This window comes from Haliotis asinina, chromosome 12 (genome assembly GCF_037392515.1).
Source record: "Haliotis asinina isolate JCU_RB_2024 chromosome 12, JCU_Hal_asi_v2, whole genome shotgun sequence".
NCBI classification, from domain to species: domain Eukaryota; kingdom Metazoa; phylum Mollusca; class Gastropoda; order Lepetellida; family Haliotidae; genus Haliotis; species Haliotis asinina.
Window position 1 is genome coordinate 24626172 of NC_090291.1, and position 27355 is coordinate 24653526.

Here is a 27355-nt window from a genome sequence, read left to right on the forward strand (position 1 = left end):
AAAGTCAACTTTGGCACCCCAGGAAGGGTAATCCCGTGAAAGGGTCTTAGTGGATACATCATGGTTTGGAAATAGGTAAATATGTGAATCGGAGCTACAGCTCTTAAAACCAGCTCAAATGATAGAGGAGGGTTCCTGATGGAGTGGTAGAAGGTCAAAACACAGTTTCGTGAAAGTCAACTTTGGCAAACCAGGAAGGGTAATCCAGTGAAAGGGTAATAGAGGATACATTCTGGTTTACAATTAAGCAAAAAGGTGAATCGGAGCTACATCTCTTAAAACCAGCTCAAATGATAGAGGAGGGTTCCTGTTGGAGTGGTAGAGGGTCAAAACACCGTTTGGTGAAAGTCAACTTTGGTACCTCAGGAAGGGTAATCCCGTGAAAGGGTAATAGAGGATAGATTCTGGTTACCAAATAGGTAAAAATTTGAAACGGAGCTACAGCTCTTAAAACCAGCTCAAATGATAGAGGAGGGTTCCTGATGGAGTTCTAGAGGGTCAAAACACTGTTTCGTGAAAGTCAACTTTGGCACCCCAGGAAGGGTAATCCAGTGAAACGGTAATAGAGGATACATTCTGGTTTACAATTAAGCAAAAAGGTGAATCGGAGCTACATCTCTTAAAACCAGCTCAAATGATAGAGGAGGGTTCCTGATGGAGTTCAAGAGGGTCAAAACACAGTTTTGTGAAAGTCAACTTTGGCACGCCAGGAAGGGTAATCCCGTGAAAGGGTAATAGAGGATACATTCTGGTTTGGAAATAGGTAAAAATTTGAATGGGAGCTAGATCTCTTAAAACCAGCTCATATGACAGAGGAGGGTTCCTGATGGAGTGCTAGAGGGTCAAAACACAGTTTCGTGAAAGTCAACTTTGGCACCCCAGGAAGGGTAATCCAGTGAAACGGTAATAGAGGATACATTCTGGTTTACAATTAAGCAAAAAGGTGAATCGGAGCTACAGCTCTTAAAACCAGCTCAAATGATAGAGGAGGGTTCCTGATGGAGTTCAAGAGGGTCAAAACACAGTTTTGTGAAAGTCAACTTTGGCACGCCAGGAAGGGTAATCCCGTGAAAGGGTAATAGAGGATACATTCTGGTTTGGAAATAGGTAAAAATTTGAATGGGAGCTAGATCTCTTAAAACCAGCTCATATGACAGAGGAGGGTTCCTGATGGAGTGCTAGAGGGTCAAAACACAGTTTCGTGAAAGTCAACTTTGGCACCCCAGGAAGGGTAATCCCGTGAAAGGGTAATAGAGGATACATTCTGGTTTGCAAATAGGCAAAAAGGTGAATCGGAGCTACATCTCTTAAAACCAGCTCAAATGATAGAGGAGGGTTCCTGATGGAGTTCTAGAGGGTCAAAACATAATTTTGTGAAAGTCAACTTTGGCACCACAGGAAGGGTAATCCCGTGAAATGGTAAAAGAATATACATTCTGGTTTGCAAACAGGGAAAAAGGTGAGTTGGAGCTAGATCTCTTAAAACCAGCTCATTTGACAGAGGAGGGTTCCTGATGGAGTGCTAGAGGGTCAAAAAACAGTTTCGTGAAAGTCAACTTTGGCACCCCAGGAAGGGTAATCCCGTGAAAGTGTAATAGAGGATACATTCTGGTTTGCAATTAAGCAAAAAAGGTGAATCGGAGCTACATCTCATAAAACCAGCTCAAATGATAGAGGAGGGTTCCTGATGGAGTGCTGGAGGGTCAAAACACAGTTTCGTGAAAGTCAACTTTGGCACCCCAGGAAGGGTAGTCCCGTGAAAGGGTAATAGAGGATACATTCTGGTTTGCAATTCAGCAAAAAAGGTGAATCGGAGCTACATCTCTTAAAACCAGCTCAAATGATAGAGGAGGGTTCCTGATGGAGTGCTGGAGGGTCAACACAGTTTCGTGAAAGTCAACTTCGGCACCCCAGGAAGGGTAATCCCGTGAAAGGGTCATAGTGAATACATCATGGTTTGGAAATACGTAAAAATGTGAATAGGAGCTACAGCTCTTAAAACCAGCTCAAATGATAGAGGAGCGTTTCTGATGGAGTTCTAGAGGGTGAAAACACAGTTTCGTGAAAGTCAACTTTGGCACCCCAGGAAGGGTAATCCCGTGAAAGGATAGAAGAGGATACAATCTGGCTTGAAAATAAGCAAAAAGGTGAGTCGGAGCTACAGCTCTTAAAACCAGCTCAAATGATAGAGGAGGGTTCCTGATGGAGTGCTGGAGGGTCAAAACACAGTTTCGTGAAAGTCAACTTTGGCACCCCATGAAGGGTAATCCAGAGAAATGGTAATAGAGGATACATTCTGGTTTGCAATTAAGTAAAAAAGGTGAATCGGAGCTACATCTCTTAAAACCAGCTCAAATGATAGAGGAGGGTTCCTGATAGAGTGCTGGAGGGTCAAAAAACAGTTTCGTGAAAGTCAACTTTGGCACCCCAGGAAGGGTAATCCCGTGAAAGTGTAATAGAGGATACATTCTGGTTTGCAATTAAGCAAAAAAGGTGAATCGGAGCTACATCTCTTAAAACCAGCTCAAATGATAGAGGAGGGTTCCTGATGGAGTGCTGGAGGGTCAAAACACAGTTTCGTGAAAGTCAACTTCGGCACCCCAAGAAGGGTAATCCCGTGAAAGGGTAATAGAGGACACATTCTGGTTTGCAAATAAGCAAAAACGTGAATCGGAGCTACAGCTCTTAAAACCACCTTAAATGATAGAGGAGGGTTCCTGATTGAGTTGTAGAGGGTCAAAACACAGTTTCGTGAAAGTCAACCTTGGCACCCCAGGAAGGGTAATCCCGTAAAAGGGTCATAGTGGATACATCATGGTTTGGAAATAGGTAAATATGTGAATCGGAGCTACATCTCTTAAAACCAGGTCAAATGATAGAGGAGGGTTCCTGATGGAGTGCTAGAGTGTCAAAACACAGTTTTGTGAAAGTCAACTTTGGCACCCCAGGAAGGGTAATCCCGTGAAAGGGTAATAGTGGATACATCATGGTTTGGAAATAAGTAAAAATGTGAATCGGAGCTACATCTCTTAAAACCAGCTCAAATGATAGAGGAGGGTTCCTGATGGAGTGCTGGAGGGTCAAAAAACAGTTTCGTGAAAGTCAACTTTGGCACCCCAGGAAGGGTCATCCCGTGAAAGGGTAATAGAGGATACATTCTGGTTTGCAAATAGGCAAAAAGGTGAATCGGAGCTACAGCTCCTAAAACCAGCTCAAATGATAGAGGAGGGTTCCTCATGGAGTGCTAGAGAGTCAAAAAACAGTTTTATAAAAGTCAACTTTGGCACCCCAGGAAGGGTAATCCCGTGAAAGGGTCTTAGTGGATACATCATGGTTTGGAAATAGGTAAATATGTGAATCGGAGCTACAGCTCTTAAAACCAGCTCAAATGATAGAGGAGGGTTCCTGATGGAGTGGTAGAAGGTCAAAACACAGTTTCGTGAAAGTCAACTTTGGCAAACCAGGAAGGGTAATCCAGTGAAAGGGTAATAGAGGATACATTCTGGTTTACAATTAAGCAAAAAGGTGAATCGGAGCTACATCTCTTAAAACCAGCTCAAATGATAGAGGAGGGTTCCTGTTGGAGTGGTAGAGGGTCAAAACACCGTTTGGTGAAAGTCAACTTTGGTACCTCAGGAAGGGTAATCCCGTGAAAGGGTCATAGTGAATACATCATGGTTTGGAAATACGTAAAAATGTGAATAGGAGCTACAGCTCTTAAAACCAGCTCAAATGATAGAGGAGCGTTTCTGATGGAGTTCTAGAGGGTGAAAACACAGTTTCGTGAAAGTCAACTTTGGCACCCCAGGAAGGGTAATCCCGTGAAAGGATAGAAGAGGATACAATCTGGCTTGAAAATAAGCAAAAAGGTGAGTCGGAGCTACAGCTCTTAAAACCAGCTCAAATGATAGAGGAGGGTTCCTGATGGAGTGCTGGAGGGTCAAAACACAGTTTCGTGAAAGTCAACTTTGGCACCCCATGAAGGGTAATCCAGAGAAATGGTAATAGAGGATACATTCTGGTTTGCAATTAAGTAAAAAAGGTGAATCGGAGCTACATCTCTTAAAACCAGCTCAAATGATAGAGGAGGGTTCCTGATGGAGTGCTGGAGGGTCAAAAAACAGTTTCGTGAAAGTCAACTTTGGCACCCCAGGAAGGGTAATCCCGTGAAAGTGTAATAGAGGATACATTCTGGTTTGCAATTAAGCAAAAAAGGTGAATCGGAGCTACATCTCTTAAAACCAGCTCAAATGATAGAGGAGGGTTCCTGATGGAGTGCTGGAGGGTCAAAACACAGTTTCGTGAAAGTCAACTTCGGCACCCCAAGAAGGGTAATCCCGTGAAAGGGTAATAGAGGACACATTCTGGTTTGCAAATAAGCAAAAACGTGAATCGGAGCTACAGCTCTTAAAACCACCTTAAATGATAGAGGAGGGTTCCTGATTGAGTTGTAGAGGGTCAAAACACAGTTTCGTGAAAGTCAACCTTGGCACCCCAGGAAGGGTAATCCCGTAAAAGGGTCATAGTGGATACATCATGGTTTGGAAATAGGTAAATATGTGAATCGGAGCTACATCTCTTAAAACCAGGTCAAATGATAGAGGAGGGTTCCTGATGGAGTGCTAGAGTGTCAAAACACAGTTTTGTGAAAGTCAACTTTGGCACCCCAGGAAGGGTAATCCCGTGAAAGGGTAATAGTGGATACATCATGGTTTGGAAATAAGTAAAAATGTGAATCGGAGCTACATCTCTTAAAACCAGCTCAAATGATAGAGGAGGGTTCCTGATGGAGTGCTGGAGGGTCAAAAAACAGTTTCGTGAAAGTCAACTTTGGCACCCCAGGAAGGGTCATCCCGTGAAAGGGTAATAGAGGATACATTCTGGTTTGCAAATAGGCAAAAAGGTGAATCGGAGCTACAGCTCCTAAAACCAGCTCAAATGATAGAGGAGGGTTCCTCATGGAGTGCTAGAGAGTCAAAAAACAGTTTTATAAAAGTCAACTTTGGCACCCCAGGAAGGGTAATCCCGTGAAAGGGTCTTAGTGGATACATCATGGTTTGGAAATAGGTAGATATGTGAATCGGAGCTACAGCTCTTAAAACCAGCTCAAATGATAGAGGAGGGTTCCTGATGGAGTGGTAGAAGGTCAAAACACAGTTTCGTGAAAGTCAACTTTGGCAAACCAGGAAGGGTAATCCAGTGAAAGGGTAATAGAGGATACATTCTGGTTTACAATTAAGCAAAAAGGTGAATCGGAGCTACATCTCTTAAAACCAGCTCAAATGATAGAGGAGGGTTCCTGTTGGAGTGGTAGAGGGTCAAAACACCGTTTGGTGAAAGTCAACTTTGGTACCTCAGGAAGGGTAATCCCGTGAAAGGGTAATAGAGGATAGATTCTGGTTACCAAATAGGTAAAAATTTGAAACGGAGCTACAGCTCTTAAAACCAGCTCAAATGATAGAGGAGGGTTCCTGATGGAGTTCTAGAGGGTCAAAACACTGTTTCGTGAAAGTCAACTTTGGCACCCCAGGAAGGGTAATCCAGTGAAACGGTAATAGAGGATACATTCTGGTTTACAATTAAGCAAAAAGGTGAATCGGAGCTACAGCTCTTAAAACCAGCTCAAATGATAGAGGAGGGTTCCTGATGAAGTGCTGGAGGGTCAAAACACAGTTTCGTGAAAGTCAACTTTGGCACCCCAGGAAGGGTAATCCAGTGAAGCGGTGAGAGAGGATACATTCCGGTTTGCAAATAGGCAAAAAGGTGAATCGGAGCTACATCTCTTAAAACCAGCTCAAATGATAGAGGAGGGTTCCTGATGAAGTGCTGGAGATCAAAACACAGTTTCGTGAAAGTCAACTTTGGCACCCCAGGAAGGGTAATCCCGTGAAAGGGTCTTAGAGGATACATTCCGGTTTGCAAATAGGCAAAAAGATGAATCGGAGCTACAGTTCTTAAAACCAGCTCAAATGATAGAGGAGGGTTCCTTATGGAGTTCTAGAGGCTCAAAACACAGTTTCGTGAAAGTCAACTTTGGCACCCCAGGAAGGGTAATCCAGTGAAACGGTAATAGAGGATACATTCCGGTTTGCAATTAAGCAAAAAGGTGAATCGGAGCTACATCTCTTAAAACGAGCTTAAATGATAGAGGAGGGTTCCTGATGAAGTGCTGGAGGGTCAAAACACAGTTTCGTGAAAGTCAACTTTGGCACCCCAGGAAGGGTCATCCCGTGAAAGGGTAATAGAGGATACATTCTAGTTTACAATTAAGCAAAAAGGTGAATCGGAGCTATATGTCTAAAAAACCAGCTCAAATGATAGAGGAGGGTTCCTGATGGAGTGCTGGAGGGTCAAAACACAGTTTCGTGAAAGTCAACTTTGGCACCCCAGGAAGTGTAATCGCGTGAAAGGGTAATAGAGGATACATTCTGGTTTACAATTAAGCAAAAAGGTGAATCGGAGCTACATCTCTTAAAACCAGCTCAAATGATAGAGGAGGGTTCCTGATGAAGTGCTGGAGGGTCAAAACACAGTTTCGTGAAAGCCAACTTTGGCACCCTAGGAAGGGTAATCCAGTGAAGCGGTGATAGAGGATACATTCCTGTTTGCAAATAGGCAAAAAGGTGAATCGGAGCTACATCTCTTGAAACCAGCTCAAATGATAGAGGAGGGTTCCTGATGGAGTGCTAGAGGGTCAAAACACAGTTTCGTGAAAGTCAACTTTGGCACCCCAGGAAGGGTAATCCACTGAAACGGTAATAGAGGATACATTCCGGTTTGCAAATAGGGAAAAAGGTGAATGGGAGCTGCAGCTCTTAAAAGCAGCTCAAATGACAGAGGTGGGTTCCTGGTGTAGTGCTAGAGGGTCAAAACACAGTTTCGTGAAAGTCAACTTTGGCAACCAAGGAAGGGTGATAACGTGAAAGGGTAATAGAGGATACATTCTGGTTTGCAAATAGGTAAAAAGGTGAATCGGAGGTACATCTCTTAAAACCAGCTCAAATGATAGAGGAGGGTTCCTGATGGCGTGCTGGAGGATCAAGACACAGTTTCGTGAAAGTCAACTTTGGCACCCCAGGAAGGGTAATCCCGTGAAAGGGTAACAGAGGATACATTCTGGTTTACAATTAAGCAAAAAGGTGAATCGGAGCTACAGCTCTTAAAACCAGCTCAAATGATAGAGGAGGGTTCCTCATGGAGTGCTAGAGGGTCAAAAAACAGTTTCGTGAAAGTCAACTTTGGCACCCCAGGAAGGGTCATCCCGTGAAAGGGTAATAGTGGATACATCATGGTTTGGAAATAAGTAAAAATGTGAATCGGAGCTACATCTCTTAAAACCAGCTCAAATGATAGAGGAGGGTTCCTGATGGAGTGCTGGAGGGTCAAAAAACAGTTTCGTGAAAGTCAACTTTGGCACCCCAGGAAGGGTCATCCCGTGAAAGGGTAATAGAGGATACATTCTGGTTTGCAAATAGGCAAAAAGGTGAATCGGAGCTACAGCTCCTAAAACCAGCTCAAATGATAGAGGAGGGTTCCTCATGGAGTGCTAGAGAGTCAAAAAACAGTTTTATAAAAGTCAACTTTGGCACCCCAGGAAGGGTAATCCCGTGAAAGGGTCTTAGTGGATACATCATGGTTTGGAAATAGGTAGATATGTGAATCGGAGCTACAGCTCTTAAAACCAGCTCAAATGATAGAGGAGGGTTCCTGATGGAGTGGTAGAAGGTCAAAACACAGTTTCGTGAAAGTCAACTTTGGCAAACCAGGAAGGGTAATCCAGTGAAAGGGTAATAGAGGATACATTCTGGTTTACAATTAAGCAAAAAGGTGAATCGGAGCTACATCTCTTAAAACCAGCTCAAATGATAGAGGAGGGTTCCTGTTGGAGTGGTAGAGGGTCAAAACACCGTTTGGTGAAAGTCAACTTTGGTACCTCAGGAAGGGTAATCCCGTGAAAGGGTAATAGAGGATAGATTCTGGTTACCAAATAGGTAAAAATTTGAAACGGAGCTACAGCTCTTAAAACCAGCTCAAATGATAGAGGAGGGTTCCTGATGGAGTTCTAGAGGGTCAAAACACTGTTTCGTGAAAGTCAACTTTGGCACCCCAGGAAGGGTAATCCAGTGAAACGGTAATAGAGGATACATTCTGGTTTACAATTAAGCAAAAAGGTGAATCGGAGCTACAGCTCTTAAAACCAGCTCAAATGATAGAGGAGGGTTCCTGATGAAGTGCTGGAGGGTCAAAACACAGTTTCGTGAAAGTCAACTTTGGCACCCCAGGAAGGGTAATCCAGTGAAGCGGTGAGAGAGGATACATTCCGGTTTGCAAATAGGCAAAAAGGTGAATCGGAGCTACATCTCTTAAAACCAGCTCAAATGATAGAGGAGGGTTCCTGATGAAGTGCTGGAGATCAAAACACAGTTTCGTGAAAGTCAACTTTGGCACCCCAGGAAGGGTAATCCCGTGAAAGGGTCTTAGAGGATACATTCCGGTTTGCAAATAGGCAAAAAGATGAATCGGAGCTACAGTTCTTAAAACCAGCTCAAATGATAGAGGAGGGTTCCTTATGGAGTTCTAGAGGCTCAAAACACAGTTTCGTGAAAGTCAACTTTGGCACCCCAGGAAGGGTAATCCAGTGAAACGGTAATAGAGGATACATTCCGGTTTGCAATTAAGCAAAAAGGTGAATCGGAGCTACATCTCTTAAAACGAGCTTAAATGATAGAGGAGGGTTCCTGATGAAGTGCTGGAGGGTCAAAACACAGTTTCGTGAAAGTCAACTTTGGCACCCCAGGAAGGGTCATCCCGTGAAAGGGTAATAGAGGATACATTCTAGTTTACAATTAAGCAAAAAGGTGAATCGGAGCTATATGTCTAAAAAACCAGCTCAAATGATAGAGGAGGGTTCCTGATGGAGTGCTGGAGGGTCAAAACACAGTTTCGTGAAAGTCAACTTTGGCACCCCAGGAAGTGTAATCGCGTGAAAGGGTAATAGAGGATACATTCTGGTTTACAATTAAGCAAAAAGGTGAATCGGAGCTACATCTCTTAAAACCAGCTCAAATGATAGAGGAGGGTTCCTGATGAAGTGCTGGAGGGTCAAAACACAGTTTCGTGAAAGCCAACTTTGGCACCCTAGGAAGGGTAATCCAGTGAAGCGGTGATAGAGGATACATTCCTGTTTGCAAATAGGCAAAAAGGTGAATCGGAGCTACATCTCTTGAAACCAGCTCAAATGATAGAGGAGGGTTCCTGATGGAGTGCTAGAGGGTCAAAACACAGTTTCGTGAAAGTCAACTTTGGCACCCCAGGAAGGGTAATCCACTGAAACGGTAATAGAGGATACATTCCGGTTTGCAAATAGGGAAAAAGGTGAATGGGAGCTGCAGCTCTTAAAACCAGCTCAAATGACAGAGGTGGGTTCCTGGTGTAGTGCTAGAGGGTCAAAACACAGTTTCGTGAAAGTCAACTTTGGCAACCAAGGAAGGGTGATAACGTGAAAGGGTAATAGAGGATACATTCTGGTTTGCAAATAGGTAAAAAGGTGAATCGGAGGTACATCTCTTAAAACCAGCTCAAATGATAGAGGAGGGTTCCTGATGGCGTGCTGGAGGATCAAGACACAGTTTCGTGAAAGTCAACTTTGGCACCCCAGGAAGGGTAATCCCGTGAAAGGGTAACAGAGGATACATTCTGGTTTACAATTAAGCAAAAAGGTGAATCGGAGCTACAGCTCTTAAAACCAGCTCAAATGATAGAGGAGGGTTCCTGATGGAGTTCTAAAGGCTCAAAACACAGTTTCGTGAAAGTCAACTTTGGCACCCCAGGAAGGGTAATCCCGTGAAAGGGTAATAGTGGATACATCATGGTTTGGATATAGGTAAAAATGTGAATAGGAGCTAGAGCTCTTAAAACCAGGTCAAATGATAGAGGAGCGATTCTGATGGAGTTCTAGAGGGTCAAAACACAGTTTCGTGAAAGTCAACTTTGGCACCCCAGGAAGGGTAATCCCGAGAAAGGGTAGAAGAGGATACAATCTGGTTTGCAAATAGGCAAAAAGGTGAGTCGGAGCTACAGCTCTTAAAACCAGCTAAAATGATAGAGGTGGGTTCCTGGTGGAGTGCTAGAGGGTCAAAACACAGTTTCGTAAAAGTCAACTTTGGCAACCAAGGAAGGGTGATAACGTGAAAGGGTAATGGAGGATACATTCTGGTTTGCAAATAGGCAAAAAGGTAAATCGGAGCTACAGTTCTTAAAACCAGCTCAAATGATAGAGGAGGGTTCCTGATGGAGTGCTGGAGGGTCAAAACACAGTTTTGTGAAAGACAACTTTGGCACCCCAGGAAGGGTAATCCCGTGAAAGGGTAATAGAGGACACATTCTGATTTGCAAATAAGCAAAAAGGTGAATCGGAGCTACAGCTCTTAAAACCAGCTTAAATGATAGAGGAGGGTTCCTGATTGAGTTCTAGAGGGTCAAAACACAGTTTCGTGAAAGTCAACTTTGGCACCCCAGGAAGGGTAATCCCGTGAAAGGGTAATAGAGGATGCATTCTGGTTTGCAAATAGGTAAAAAGGTGAATCGGAGCTACATCTCTTAAAACCAGCTCAAATGATAGAGGAGGAGTCCTGATGAAGTGCTGGAGGGTCAAAACACAGTTTCGTGAAAGTCAACTTTGGCACCCCAGGAAGGGTAATCCCGTGAAAGGGTAACAGATGATGCATTCTGGTTTGCAATAAAGCAAAAAGGTGCATCGGAGCTACATCTCTTAAAACCAGCTCAAATGATTGAGGAGGGTTCCTGATGAAGTGCTGAAAGGTCAAAACACAGTTTCGTGAAAGTCAACTTTGGCATCCCAGGAAGGGTAATCCAGTGAAGCGGTAATAGAGGATACATTCCGGTTTGCAAATAGGCAAAAAGGTCAATTGGAGCTACATCCCTTAAAACCAGCTCAAATGATAGAGGTGGGTTCCTGGTGGAGTGCTAGAGGGTCAAAACACAGTTTCGTGAAAGTCAACTTTGGCAACCAAGGAATGGTGATAACGTGAAAGGGTAATAGAGGATACATTCTGGTTTCCAATTAAGCAAAAAAGGTGAATCGGAGCTACATCTCTTAAAACCAGCTCAAATGATAGAGGAGGGTTCCTGATGGAGTGCTAGAGGCTCAAAACACAGTTTCGTGAAAGTCAACTTTGGCACCCCAGGAAGGGTAATCCCGTGAAAGGGTGATAGTGGATAGATCATGGTTTGGAAATAGGTAGAAATGTGAATCGGAGCTACATCTCTTAAAACCAGCTCAAATGATAGAGGAGGGTTCCTGATGGAGTGCTGGAGGGTCAAAACACAGTTTCGTGAAAGTCAACTTTGGCACCCCAGGAAGGGCAATCCCGTGAAAGGGTCACAGGGGATACATTCTGGTTTGCAAATAGGGATAAAGGTGAATCGGAGCTACATCTCTTAAAACCAGATCAAATGATAGAGGAGGGTTCCTGATGGAGTGCTAGATGGTCAAAACACAGTTTCGTGAAAGTAAACTTTGGCACCCCAGGAAGGGTAGTCCTGTGAAATGGTAGTAGAGGATACATTCCGGTTTGCAAATAGGCAAAAAGGTGAATCGGAGCTACATCTCTTAAAACCAGCTCAAATGATAGAGGAGGGTTCCTGATGGAGTGCTGGAGGGTCAAAACACAGTTTCGTGAAAGTCAACTTTGGCACCCCAGGAAGGGTAATCCCGTGAAAGGGTCACAGGGGATACATTCTGGTTTGCAAATAGGGAAAAATGTGAGTCGGAGCTACAGCTTTTAAAACCAGCTCAAATGATAGAGGAGGGTTCCTGATGGAGTGCTGGAGGGTCAAAACACAGTTTCGTGAAAGTCAACTTTGGCACCCCAGGAAGGGCAATCCCGAGAAAGGGTCACAGGGGATACGTTCTGGTTTGCAAATAGGGAAAAAGGTGAATCGGAGCTACATCTCTTAAAACCAGATCAAATGATAGAGGAGGGTTCCTGATGGAGTGCTGGATGGTCAAAACACAGTTTCGTGAAAGTAAACTTTGGCACCCCAGGAAGGGTAGTCCCGTGAAACGGTAATAGAGGATACATTCCGGTTTGCAAATAGGCAAAAAGGTGAATCGGAGCTACATCTCTTAAAACCAGCTCAAATGATAGAGGAGGGTTCCTGATGGAGTGCTGGAGGGTCAAAACACAGTTTCGTGAAAGTGAACTTTGGCACCCCAGGAAGGGTAATCCCGTGAAAGGGTAATAGAGGATACATTCTGGTTTGCAAATAAGCAAAAAGGTGAATCGGAGCTACATCTCTTAAAACCAGCTCAAATGATAGAGGAGGGTTCCTGATGGAGTGCTGGAGGGTCAAGACACAGTTTCGTGAAAGTCATCTTTGGCACCACAGGAAAGGGTAATCCAGTGAAAGGGTAATAGAGGATACATTCTGTTTTGCAAATAGGCAAAAAGGTGAACCGGAGCTACAGCTCTTGAAGCCAGCTCAAGTGATAGAGGAGGGTTCCTGGTGGAGTGCTAGAGGGTCAAAACACAGTTTCGTGAAAGTCAACTTTGGCACCCCAGGAAGGGTAATCCAGTGACTCGGTAATAGAGGATACATTCTGGTTTGCAAATAGGCAAAAAGGTGAATCGGAGCTACATCTCTTAAAACCAGCTCAAATGATAGAGGAGGGTTCCTGATGGAGTGCTGGAGGGTCAAAACACAGTTTCGTGAAAGTCAACTTTGGCACCCCAGCAAGGGCAATCCCGTGAAAGGGTCACAGGGGATACATTCTGGTTTGCAAATAGGGATAAAGGTGAATCGGAGCTACATCTCTTAAAACCAGATCAAATGATAGAGGAGGGTTCCTGATGGAGTGCTAGATGGTCAAAACACAGTTTCGTGAAAGTAAACTTTGGCACCCCAGGAAGGGTAGTCCTGTGAAACGGTAGTAGAGGATACATTCCGGTTTGCAAATAGGCAAAAAGGTGAATCGGAGCTACATCTCTTAAAACCAGCTCAAATGATAGAGGAGGGTTCCTGATGGAGTGCTGGAGGGTCAAAACACAGTTTCGTGAAAGTCAACTTTGGCACCCCAGGAAGGGTAATCCCGTGAAAGGGTCACAGGGGATACATTCTGGTTTGCAAATAGGGAAAAATGTGAGTCGGAGCTACAGCTTTTAAAACCAGCTCAAATGATAGAGGAGGGTTCCTGATGGAGTGCTGGAGGGTCAAAACACAGTTTCGTGAAAGTCAACTTTGGCACCCCAGGAAGGGCAATCCCGAGAAAGGGTCACAGGGGATACGTTCTGGTTTGCAAATAGGGAAAAAGGTGAATCGGAGCTACATCTCTTAAAACCAGATCAAATGATAGAGGAGGGTTCCTGATGGAGTGCTGGATGGTCAAAACACAGTTTCGTGAAAGTAAACTTTGGCACCACAGGAAGGGTAGTCCTGTGAAACGGTAGTAGAGGATACATTCCGGTTTGCAAATAGGCAAAAAGGTGAACCGGAGCTACAGCTCTTGAAGCCAGCTCAAGTGATAGAGGAGGGTTCCTGGTGGAGTGCTAGAGGGTCAAAACACAGTTTCGTGAAAGTCAACTTTGGCACCCCAGGAAGGGTAATCCAGTGACTCGGTAATAGAGGATACATTCTGGTTTGCAAATAGGCAAAAAGGTGAATCGGAGCTACATCTCTTAAAACCAGCTCAAATGATAGAGGAGGGTTCCTGATGGAGTGCTGGAGGGTCAAAACACAGTTTCGTGAAAGTCAACTTTGGCACCCCAGGAAGGGCAATCCCGTGAAAGGGTCACAGGGGATACATTCTGGTTTGCAAATAGGGATAAAGGTGAATCGGAGCTACATCTCTTAAAACCAGATCAAATGATAGAGGAGGGTTCCTGATGGAGTGCTAGATGGTCAAAACACAGTTTCGTGAAAGTAAACTTTGGCACCCCAGGAAGGGTAGTCCTGTGAAACGGTAGTAGAGGATACATTCCGGTTTGCAAATAGGCAAAAAGGTGAATCGGAGCTACATCTCTTAAAACCAGCTCAAATGATAGAGGAGGGTTCCTGATGGAGTGCTGGAGGGTCAAAACACAGTTTCGAGAAAGTCAACTTTGGCACCCCAGGAAGGGTAATCCCGTGAAAGGGTCACAGGGGATACATTCTGGTTTGCAAATAGGGAAAAATGTGAGTCGGAGCTACAGCTTTTAAAACCAGCTCAAATGATAGAGGAGGGTTCCTGATGGAGTGCTGGAGGGTCAAAACACAGTTTCGTGAAAGTCAACTTTGGCACCCCAGGAAGGGTAGTCCCGTGAAACGGTAATAGAGGATACATTCCGGTTTGCAAATAGGCAAAAAGGTGAATCGGAGCTACATCTCTTAAAACCAGCTCAAATGATAGAGGAGGGTTCCTGATGGAGTGCTGGAGGGTCAAAACACAGTTTCGTGAAAGTGAACTTTGGCACCCCAGGAAGGGTAATCCCGTGAAAGGGTAATAGAGGATACATTCTGGTTTGCAAATAAGCAAAAAGGTGAATCGGAGCTACATCTCTTAAAACCAGCTCAAATGATAGAGGAGGGTTCCTGATGGAGTGCTGGAGGGTCAAGACACAGTTTCGTGAAAGTCATCTTTGGCACCACAGGAAAGGGTAATCCAGTGAAAGGGTAATAGAGGATACATTCTGTTTTGCAAATAGGCAAAAAGGTGAACCGGAGCTACAGCTCTTGAAGCCAGCTCAAGTGATAGAGGAGGGTTCCTGGTGGAGTGCTAGAGGGTCAAAACACAGTTTCGTGAAAGTCAACTTTGGCACCCCAGGAAGGGTAATCCAGTGACTCAGTAATAGAGGATACATTCTGGTTTGCAAATAGGCAAAAAGGTGAATCGGAGCTACATCTCTTAAAACCAGCTCAAATGATAGAGGAGGGTTCCTGATGGAGTGCTGGAGGGTCAAAACACAGTTTCGTGAAAGTCAACTTTGGCACCCCAGGAATGGTAGTCCCGTGAAACGGTAATAGAGGATCCATTCCGGTTTGGAAAGAAGCAAAAAGGTGAATCGGAGCTACATCTCTTGAAACCAGCTGGAATGATAGAGGAGGGTTCCTGATGAAGTGCTGGAGGGTGAAAACACAGTTTCGTGAATGTCAACTTTGGCACCTCAGGAAGGGTAATCCAGTGAAAGGGTAATAGAGGATACATTCTGGTCTGCAATTAAGTAAAAAAGGTGAATCGGAGCTACATCTCTTAAAACCAGCTCAAATGATAGAGAAGGGTTCCTGATGGAGTGCTGGAGGGTCAAAACACAGTTTCGTGAAAGTCAACTTTGGCACCCCACGAAGGGTAATCCAGTGAAAGGGTAATAGAGGATACATTCTGGTTTGCATTTAAGTAAAAAAGTGAATCGGAGCTACATCTCTTAAAACCAGCTCAAATGATAGAGGAGGGTTTCTGATGGAGTGCTAGAGGCTCAAAACACAGTTTCGTGAAAGTCAACTTTGGCACCCCAGGAAGGGTAATCCCGTGAAAGGGTAATAGTGGATACATTCCGGTTTGGAAATAGGTAAAAATGTGATTCGGAGCTACATCTCTTAAATCCAGCTCAAATGATAGAGGAGGGTTCCTGATGGAGTGCTGGAGGGTCAAAACACAGTTTCGTGAAAGTCAACTTTGGCACCCCAGGAAGGGCAATCCCGAGAAAGGGTCACAGGGGATACGTTCTGGTTTGCAAATAGGGAAAAAGGTGAATCGGAGCTACATCTCTTAAAACCAGATCAAATGATAGAGGAGGGTTCCTGATGGAGTGCTGGATGGTCAAAACACAGTTTCGTGAAAGTAAACTTTGGCACCCCAGGAAGGGTAGTCCCGTGAAACGGTAATAGAGGATACATTCCGGTTTGCAAATAGGCAAAAAGGTGAATCGGAGCTACATCTCTTAAAACCAGCTCAAATGATAGAGGAGGGTTCCTGATGGAGTGCTGGAGGGTCAAAACACAGTTTCGTGAAAGTGAACTTTGGCACCCCAGGAAGGGTAATCCCGTGAAAGGGTAATAGAGGATACATTCTGGTTTGCAAATAAGCAAAAAGGTGAATCGGAGCTACATCTCTTAAAACCAGCTCAAATGATAGAGGAGGGTTCCTGATGGAGTGCTGGAGGGTCAAGACACAGTTTCGTGAAAGTCATCTTTGGCACCACAGGAAAGGGTAATCCAGTGAAAGGGTAGTAGAGGATACATTCTGTTTTGCAAATAGGCAAAAAGGTGAACCGGAGCTACAGCTCTTGAAGCCAGCTCAAGTGATAGAGGAGGGTTCCTGGTGGAGTGCTAGAGGGTCAAAACACAGTTTCGTGAAAGTCAACTTTGGCACCCCAGGAAGGGTAATCCAGTGACTCGGTAATAGAGGATACATTCTGGTTTGCAAATAGGCAAAAAGGTGAATCGGAGCTACATCTCTTAAAACCAGCTCAAATGATAGAGGAGGGTTCGTGATGGAGTGCTGGAGGGTCAAAACACAGTTTCGTGAAAGTCAACTTTGGCACCCCAGGAATGGTAGTCCCGTGAAACGGTAATAGAGGATCCATTCCGGTTTGGAAATATTCAAAAAGGTGAATCGGAGCTACATCTCTTAAAACCAGCTGGAATGATAGAGGAGGGTTCCTGATGAAGTGCTGGAGGGTGAAAACACAGTTTCGTGAATGTCAACTTTGGCACCTCAGGAAGGGTAATCCAGTGAAAGGGTAATAGAGGATACATTCTGGTTTGCAATTAAGTAGAAAAGGTGAATCGGAGCTACATCTCTTAAAACCAGCTCAAATGATAGAGAAGGGTTCCTGATGGAGTGCTGGAGGGTCAAAACACAGTTTCGTGAAAGTCAACTTTGGCACCCCACGAAGGGTAATCCAGTGAAAGGGTAATAGAGGAAACATTCTGGTTTGCATTTAAGTAAAAAAGTGAATCGGAGCTACATCTCTTAAAACCAGCTCAAATGATAGAGGAGGGTTTCTGATGGAGTGCTAGAGGCTCAAAACACAGTTTCGTGAAAGTCAACTTTGGCACCCCAGGAAGGGTAATCCCGTGAAAGGGTAATAGTGGATACATCATGGTTTGGAAATAGGTAAAAATGTGATTCGGAGCTACATCTCTTAAAACCAGCTCAAATGATAGAGGAGGGTTCCTTATGGAGTGCTGGAGGGTCAAAAAACAGTTTCGTGAAAGTCAACTTTGGCACCCCACGAAGGGTATTCCAGTGAAAGTGTAATAGAGGATTCATTCTGGTTTGCATTTAAGTAAAAAAGGTGAATCGGAGCTACATCTCTTAAAACCAGCTCAAATGATAGAGGATTGTTTCTGATGGAGTGCTGGAGGCTCAAAACACAGTTTCGTGAAAGTCAACTTTGCCACCCCAGGAAGGGTAATCCCGTGAAAGGGTAATAGTGGATACATCATGGTTTGGAAATAGGTAAAAATGTGAATCGGAGCTACAGCTCTTAAAACCAGCTCAAATGATAGAGGAGGGTTCCTGATGGAGTGCTGGAGGGTCAAAACACAGTTTCGTGAAAGTCAACTTTGGCACCCCAGGAAGGGTCATCCCGTGAGAGGATAATAGAGGATGAATTCTGGTTTGCAAATAGGGAAAAAGGTGAATCGGAGCTACATCTCTTAAAACTATCTCAAATGATAGAGGAGGGTTCCTGATGGAGTGCTAAAGTGTCAAAGCACAGTTTCGTGAAAGTCAACTTTGGCACCCCAGGAAGGGTCATCCCGTGAAAGGATAATAGAGGATGCATTCTGGTTTGCAAATAGGCAAAAAGGTGAATCGGAGCTACATCTCTTAAAACCAGCTCAAATGATAGAGGAGGGTTCCTTATGGAGTGCTAGAGAGTCAAAAAACAGTTTTATGAAAGTCAACTTTGGCACCAAAGGAAGGGCAATCCCGTAAAAGGGTAATAGAGGATACATTCTGGTTTGCAATTAAGTAAAAAAGGTGAATCGGAGCTACAGCTCTTAAAACCAGCTCAAATGATAGAGGAGGGTTCCTGATGGAGTGCTGGAGGGTCAAAACACAGTTTCGTGAAAGTGAACTTTGGCACCCCAGGAAGGGTAATCCCGTGAAAGGGTAATAGAGGATACATTCTGGTTTGCAAATAAGCAAAAAGGTGAATCGGAGCTACAGCTCTTAAAACCAGCTCAAATGATAGAGGAGGGTTCCTGATGGAGTGCTGGAGGGTCAAGACACAGTTTCGTGAAAGTCATCTTTGGCACCACAGGAAAGGGTAATCCAGTGAAAGGGTAATAGAGGATACATTCTGTTTTGCAATTAGGCAAAAAGGTGAACCGGAGCTACAGCTCTTGAAGCCAGCTCAAGTGATAGAGGAGGGTTCCTGGTGGAGTGCTAGAGGGTCAAAACACAGTTTCGTGAAAGTCAACTTTGGCACCCCAGGAAGGGTAATCCAGTGACGCGGTAATAGAGGATGCAATCTGGTTTGCAAATAGGCAAAAAGGTGAATCGGAGCTACATCTCTTAAAACCAGCTGAAATGATAGAGGAGGGTTCCTGATGAAGTGCTGGAGGGTCAAAACACAGTTTCGTAAAAGTCAACTTTGGCACCCCAGGAAGGGTAATCCAGTGAAAGGGTAATAGAGGATACATTCTGGTTTGCAATTAAGTAAAAAAGGTGAATCGGAGCTACATCTCTTAAAACCAGCTCAAATGATAGAGGAGGGTTCCTGATGGAGTGCTGGAGGTTCAAAACACAGTTTCGTGAAAGTCAACTTTGGTACCCCAGGAAGGGTAATCCAGTGAAAGGGTAATAGAGGATACATTCTGGTTTTCATTTAAGTAAAAAAGGTGAATCGGAGCTACATCTCTTAAAACCAGCTGAAATGATAGAGGAGGGTTCCTGATGAAGTGCTGGAGGGTGAAAACACAGTTTCGTGAAAGTCAACTTTGGCACCCCAGGAAGGGTAATCCAGTGACACGGTAATAGAGGATACATTCTGGTTTGCAAATAAGCAAAAAGGTGAATCGGAGGTACATCTCTTAAAACCAGCTCAAATGATGGAGCAGAGTTCCTGATGGAGTGCTAGAGGGTCAAAGCACAGGTTCGTCAAAGTCAACTTTGCCACCCCAGGAAGGGTAGTTGAGTGAAGCGGTAATAGTGGATACATCATGGTTTGGAAATAGGTAAAAATGTGATTGGGAGCTACAGCTCTTAAAACCAGCTCAAATGATAGAGGAGGGTTCCTGATGGAGTGCTGGAGGGTCAAAACACAGTTTCGTGAAAGTCAGCTTTGGCACCCCACGAAGGGTAATCCAGTGAAAGGGTAATAGAGGATACATTCTGGTTTTCATTTAAGTAAAAAAGGTGAATCGGAGCTACATCTCTTAAAACCAGCTCAAATGATAGAGGAGGGTTCCTGATGGAGTGCTGGAGGGTCAAAACACAGTTTCGTGAAAGTCAACTTTGGCACCCCAGGAAGGGTAATCCCGTGAAAGGGTAATAGAGGATACATTCTGGTTTGCAAATAAGCAAAAAGGTGAATCGGAGCTACATCTCTTAAAACCAGCTCAAATGATAGAGGAGGGTTCCTGATGGAGTGCTGGAGGGTCAAGACACAGTTTCGTGAAAGTCATCTTTGGCACCACAGGAAAGGGTAATCCAGTGAAAGGGTAATAGAGGATACATTCTGTTTTGCAAATAGGCAAAAAGGTGAACCGGAGCTACAGCTCTTGAAGCCAGCTCAAGTGATAGAGGAGGGTTCCTGGTGGAGTGCTAGAGGGTCAAAACACAGTTTCGTGAAAGTCAACTTTGGCACCCCAGGAAGGGTAATCCAGTGACTCGGTAATAGAGGATACATTCTGGTTTGCAAATAGGCAAAAAGGTGAATCGGAGCTACATCTCTTAAAACCAGCTCAAATGATAGAGGAGGGTTCCTGATGGAGTGCTGGAGGGTCAAAACACAGTTTCGTGAAAGTCAACTTTGGCACCCCAGCAAGGGCAATCCCGTGAAAGGGTCACAGGGGATACATTCTGGTTTGCAAATAGGGATAAAGGTGAATCGGAGCTACATCTCTTAAAACCAGATCAAATGATAGAGGAGGGTTCCTGATGGAGTGCTAGATGGTCAAAACACAGTTTCGTGAAAGTAAACTTTGGCACCCCAGGAAGGGTAGTCCTGTGAAACGGTAGTAGAGGATACATTCCGGTTTGCAAATAGGCAAAAAGGTGAATCGGAGCTACATCTCTTAAAACCAGCTCAAATGATAGAGGAGGGTTCCTGATGGAGTGCTGGAGGGTCAAAACACAGTTTCGTGAAAGTCAACTTTGGCACCCCAGGAAGGGTAATCCCGTGAAAGGGTCACAGGGGATACATTCTGGTTTGCAAATAGGGAAAAATGTGAGTCGGAGCTACAGCTTTTAAAACCAGCTCAAATGATAGAGGAGGGTTCCTGATGGAGTGCTGGAGGGTCAAAACACAGTTTCGTGAAAGTCAACTTTGGCACCCCAGGAAGGGCAATCCCGAGAAAGGGTCACAGGGGATACGTTCTGGTTTGCAAATAGGGAAAAAGGTGAATCGGAGCTACATCTCTTAAAACCAGATCAAATGATAGAGGAGGGTTCCTGATGGAGTGCTGGATGGTCAAAACACAGTTTCGTGAAAGTAAACTTTGGCACCACAGGAAGGGTAGTCCTGTGAAACGGTAGTAGAGGATACATTCCGGTTTGCAAATAGGCAAAAAGGTGAACCGGAGCTACAGCTCTTGAAGCCAGCTCAAGTGATAGAGGAGGGTTCCTGGTGGAGTGCTAGAGGGTCAAAACACAGTTTCGTGAAAGTCAACTTTGGCACCCCAGGAAGGGTAATCCAGTGACTCGGTAATAGAGGATACATTCTGGTTTGCAAATAGGCAAAAAGGTGAATCGGAGCTACATCTCTTAAAACCAGCTCAAATGATAGAGGAGGGTTCCTGATGGAGTGCTGGAGGGTCAAAACACAGTTTCGTGAAAGTCAACTTTGGCACCCCAGGAAGGGCAATCCCGTGAAAGGGTCACAGGGGATACATTCTGGTTTGCAAATAGGGATAAAGGTGAATCGGAGCTACATCTCTTAAAACCAGATCAAATGATAGAGGAGGGTTCCTGATGGAGTGCTAGATGGTCAAAACACAGTTTCGTGAAAGTAAACTTTGGCACCCCAGGAAGGGTAGTCCTGTGAAACGGTAGTAGAGGATACATTCCGGTTTGCAAATAGGCAAAAAGGTGAATCGGAGCTACATCTCTTAAAACCAGCTCAAATGATAGAGGAGGGTTCCTGATGGAGTGCTGGAGGGTCAAAACACAGTTTCGAGAAAGTCAACTTTGGCACCCCAGGAAGGGTAATCCCGTGAAAGGGTCACAGGGGATACATTCTGGTTTGCAAATAGGGAAAAATGTGAGTCGGAGCTACAGCTTTTAAAACCAGCTCAAATGATAGAGGAGGGTTCCTGATGGAGTGCTGGAGGGTCAAAACACAGTTTCGTGAAAGTCAACTTTGGCACCCCAGGAAGGGTAGTCCCGTGAAACGGTAATAGAGGATACATTCCGGTTTGCAAATAGGCAAAAAGGTGAATCGGAGCTACATCTCTTAAAACCAGCTCAAATGATAGAGGAGGGTTCCTGATGGAGTGCTGGAGGGTCAAAACACAGTTTCGTGAAAGTGAACTTTGGCACCCCAGGAAGGGTAATCCCGTGAAAGGGTAATAGAGGATACATTCTGGTTTGCAAATAAGCAAAAAGGTGAATCGGAGCTACATCTCTTAAAACCAGCTCAAATGATAGAGGAGGGTTCCTGATGGAGTGCTGGAGGGTCAAGACACAGTTTCGTGAAAGTCATCTTTGGCACCACAGGAAAGGGTAATCCAGTGAAAGGGTAATAGAGGATACATTCTGTTTTGCAAATAGGCAAAAAGGTGAACCGGAGCTACAGCTCTTGAAGCCAGCTCAAGTGATAGAGGAGGGTTCCTGGTGGAGTGCTAGAGGGTCAAAACACAGTTTCGTGAAAGTCAACTTTGGCACCCCAGGAAGGGTAATCCAGTGACTCAGTAATAGAGGATACATTCTGGTTTGCAAATAGGCAAAAAGGTGAATCGGAGCTACATCTCTTAAAACCAGCTCAAATGATAGAGGAGGGTTCCTGATGGAGTGCTGGAGGGTCAAAACACAGTTTCGTGAAAGTCAACTTTGGCACCCCAGGAATGGTAGTCCCGTGAAACGGTAATAGAGGATCCATTCCGGTTTGGAAAGAAGCAAAAAGGTGAATCGGAGCTACATCTCTTGAAACCAGCTGGAATGATAGAGGAGGGTTCCTGATGAAGTGCTGGAGGGTGAAAACACAGTTTCGTGAATGTCAACTTTGGCACCTCAGGAAGGGTAATCCAGTGAAAGGGTAATAGAGGATACATTCTGGTCTGCAATTAAGTAAAAAAGGTGAATCGGAGCTACATCTCTTAAAACCAGCTCAAATGATAGAGAAGGGTTCCTGATGGAGTGCTGGAGGGTCAAAACACAGTTTCGTGAAAGTCAACTTTGGCACCCCACGAAGGGTAATCCAGTGAAAGGGTAATAGAGGATACATTCTGGTTTGCATTTAAGTAAAAAAGTGAATCGGAGCTACATCTCTTAAAACCAGCTCAAATGATAGAGGAGGGTTTCTGATGGAGTGCTAGAGGCTCAAAACACAGTTTCGTGAAAGTCAACTTTGGCACCCCAGGAAGGGTAATCCCGTGAAAGGGTAATAGTGGATACATTCCGGTTTGGAAATAGGTAAAAATGTGATTCGGAGCTACATCTCTTAAATCCAGCTCAAATGATAGAGGAGGGTTCCTGATGGAGTGCTGGAGGGTCAAAACACAGTTTCGTGAAAGTCAACTTTGGCACCCCAGGAAGGGCAATCCCGAGAAAGGGTCACAGGGGATACGTTCTGGTTTGCAAATAGGGAAAAAGGTGAATCGGAGCTACATCTCTTAAAACCAGATCAAATGATAGAGGAGGGTTCCTGATGGAGTGCTGGATGGTCAAAACACAGTTTCGTGAAAGTAAACTTTGGCACCCCAGGAAGGGTAGTCCCGTGAAACGGTAATAGAGGATACATTCCGGTTTGCAAATAGGCAAAAAGGTGAATCGGAGCTACATCTCTTAAAACCAGCTCAAATGATAGAGGAGGGTTCCTGATGGAGTGCTGGAGGGTCAAAACACAGTTTCGTGAAAGTGAACTTTGGCACCCCAGGAAGGGTAATCCCGTGAAAGGGTAATAGAGGATACATTCTGGTTTGCAAATAAGCAAAAAGGTGAATCGGAGCTACATCTCTTAAAACCAGCTCAAATGATAGAGGAGGGTTCCTGATGGAGTGCTGGAGGGTCAAGACACAGTTTCGTGAAAGTCATCTTTGGCACCACAGGAAAGGGTAATCCAGTGAAAGGGTAGTAGAGGATACATTCTGTTTTGCAAATAGGCAAAAAGGTGAACCGGAGCTACAGCTCTTGAAGCCAGCTCAAGTGATAGAGGAGGGTTCCTGGTGGAGTGCTAGAGGGTCAAAACACAGTTTCGTGAAAGTCAACTTTGGCACCCCAGGAAGGGTAATCCAGTGACTCGGTAATAGAGGATACATTCTGGTTTGCAAATAGGCAAAAAGGTGAATCGGAGCTACATCTCTTAAAACCAGCTCAAATGATAGAGGAGGGTTCGTGATGGAGTGCTGGAGGGTCAAAACACAGTTTCGTGAAAGTCAACTTTGGCACCCCAGGAATGGTAGTCCCGTGAAACGGTAATAGAGGATCCATTCCGGTTTGGAAATATTCAAAAAGGTGAATCGGAGCTACATCTCTTAAAACCAGCTGGAATGATAGAGGAGGGTTCCTGATGAAGTGCTGGAGGGTGAAAACACAGTTTCGTGAATGTCAACTTTGGCACCTCAGGAAGGGTAATCCAGTGAAAGGGTAATAGAGGATACATTCTGGTTTGCAATTAAGTAAAAAAGGTGAATCGGAGCTACATCTCTTAAAACCAGCTCAAATGATAGAGAAGGGTTCCTGATGGAGTGCTGGAGGGTCAAAACACAGTTTCGTGAAAGTCAACTTTGGCACCCCACGAAGGGTAATCCAGTGAAAGGGTAATAGAGGAAACATTCTGGTTTGCATTTAAGTAAAAAAGTGAATCGGAGCTACATCTCTTAAAACCAGCTCAAATGATAGAGGAGGGTTTCTGATGGAGTGCTAGAGGCTCAAAACACAGTTTCGTGAAAGTCAACTTTGGCACCCCAGGAAGGGTAATCCCGTGAAAGGGTAATAGTGGATACATCATGGTTTGGAAATAGGTAAAAATGTGATTCGGAGCTACATCTCTTAAAACCAGCTCAAATGATAGAGGAGGGTTCCTTATGGAGTGCTGGAGGGTCAAAAAACAGTTTCGTGAAAGTCAACTTTGGCACCCCACGAAGGGTATTCCAGTGAAAGTGTAATAGAGGATTCATTCTGGTTTGCATTTAAGTAAAAAAGGTGAATCGGAGCTACATCTCTTAAAACCAGCTCAAATGATAGAGGATTGTTTCTGATGGAGTGCTGGAGGCTCAAAACACAGTTTCGTGAAAGTCAACTTTGCCACCCCAGGAAGGGTAATCCCGTGAAAGGGTAATAGTGGATACATCATGGTTTGGAAATAGGTAAAAATGTGAATCGGAGCTACAGCTCTTAAAACCAGCTCAAATGATAGAGGAGGGTTCCTGATGGAGTGCTGGAGGGTCAAAACACAGTTTCGTGAAAGTCAACTTTGGCACCCCAGGAAGGGTCATCCCGTGAGAGGATAATAGAGGATGAATTCTGGTTTGCAAATAGGGAAAAAGGTGAATCGGAGCTACATCTCTTAAAACTATCTCAAATGATAGAGGAGGGTTCCTGATGGAGTGCTAAAGTGTCAAAGCACAGTTTCGTGAAAGTCAACTTTGGCACCCCAGGAAGGGTCATCCCGTGAAAGGATAATAGAGGATGCATTCTGGTTTGCAAATAGGCAAAAAGGTGAATCGGAGCTACATCTCTTAAAACCAGCTCAAATGATAGAGGAGGGTTCCTTATGGAGTGCTAGAGAGTCAAAAAACAGTTTTATGAAAGTCAACTTTGGCACCAAAGGAAGGGCAATCCCGTAAAAGGGTAATAGAGGATACATTCTGGTTTGCAATTAAGTAAAAAAGGTGAATCGGAGCTACAGCTCTTAAAACCAGCTCAAATGATAGAGGAGGGTTCCTGATGGAGTGCTGGAGGGTCAAAACACAGTTTCGTGAAAGTGAACTTTGGCACCCCAGGAAGGGTAATCCCGTGAAAGGGTAATAGAGGATACATTCTGGTTTGCAAATAAGCAAAAAGGTGAATCGGAGCTACAGCTCTTAAAACCAGCTCAAATGATAGAGGAGGGTTCCTGATGGAGTGCTGGAGGGTCAAGACACAGTTTCGTGAAAGTCATCTTTGGCACCACAGGAAAGGGTAATCCAGTGAAAGGGTAATAGAGGATACATTCTGTTTTGCAATTAGGCAAAAAGGTGAACCGGAGCTACAGCTCTTGAAGCCAGCTCAAGTGATAGAGGAGGGTTCCTGGTGGAGTGCTAGAGGGTCAAAACACAGTTTCGTGAAAGTCAACTTTGGCACCCCAGGAAGGGTAATCCAGTGACGCGGTAATAGAGGATGCAATCTGGTTTGCAAATAGGCAAAAAGGTGAATCGGAGCTACATCTCTTAAAACCAGCTGAAATGATAGAGGAGGGTTCCTGATGAAGTGCTGGAGGGTCAAAACACAGTTTCGTAAAAGTCAACTTTGGCACCCCAGGAAGGGTAATCCAGTGAAAGGGTAATAGAGGATACATTCTGGTTTGCAATTAAGTAAAAAAGGTGAATCGGAGCTACATCTCTTAAAACCAGCTCAAATGATAGAGGAGGGTTCCTGATGGAGTGCTGGAGGTTCAAAACACAGTTTCGTGAAAGTCAACTTTGGTACCCCAGGAAGGGTAATCCAGTGAAAGGGTAATAGAGGATACATTCTGGTTTTCATTTAAGTAAAAAAGGTGAATCGGAGCTACATCTCTTAAAACCAGCTGAAATGATAGAGGAGGGTTCCTGATGAAGTGCTGGAGGGTGAAAACACAGTTTCGTGAAAGTCAACTTTGGCACCCCAGGAAGGGTAATCCAGTGACACGGTAATAGAGGATACATTCTGGTTTGCAAATAAGCAAAAAGGTGAATCGGAGGTACATCTCTTAAAACCAGCTCAAATGATGGAGCAGAGTTCCTGATGGAGTGCTAGAGGGTCAAAGCACAGGTTCGTGAAAGTCAACTTTGCCACCCCAGGAAGGGTAGTTGAGTGAAGCGGTAATAGTGGATACATCATGGTTTGGAAATAGGTAAAAATGTGATTGGGAGCTACAGCTCTTAAAACCAGCTCAAATGATAGAGGAGGGTTCCTGATGGAGTGCTGGAGGGTCAAAACACAGTTTCGTGAAAGTCAGCTTTGGCACCCCACGAAGGGTAATCCAGTGAAAGGGTAATAGAGGATACATTCTGGTTTTCATTTAAGTAAAAAAGGTGAATCGGAGCTACATCTCTTAAAACCAGCTCAAATGATAGAGGAGGGTTTCTGATGGAGTGCTAGAGGCTCAAAACACAGTTTCGTGAAAGTCAACTTTGCCACCCCAGGAAGGGTAATCCCGTGAAAGGGTAATAGTGGATACATCATGGTTTGGAAATAGGTAAAAATGTGAATCGGAGCTACAGCTCTTAAAACCAGCTCAAATGATAGAGGAGGGTTTCTGATGGAGTGCTAGAGGCTCAAAACACAGTTTCGAGAAAGTCAACTTTGCTACCCCAGGAAGGTTCATCCCGTGAAAGGGTAATAGTGGATACATCATGGTTTGCAAATAGGTAAAAATGTGAATCGGAGCTACAGCTCTTAAAACCAGCTCAAATGATAGAGGAGGGTTCCTGGTGGAGTGCTAGAGGGTCAAAACACAGTTTCGTGAAAGTCAACTTTGGCACCCCACGAAGGGTAATCCAGTGACGCGGTAATAGAGGATACATTCTGGTTTACAAATAAGCAAAAAGGTGAATCGGAGCTACATCTCTTAAAACCAGCTGAAATGATAGAGGAGGGTTCCTGATGAAGTGCTGGAGGGTCAAAACACAGTTTCGTGAAAGTCAACTTTGGCACCTCAGGAAGGGTAATCCAGTGAAAGGGTAATAGAGGATACATTCTGGTTTGCAATTAAGTAAAAAAGGTGAATCGGAGCTACATCTCTTAAAACCAGCTCAAATGATAGAGGAGGGTTCCTGATGGAGTGCTGGA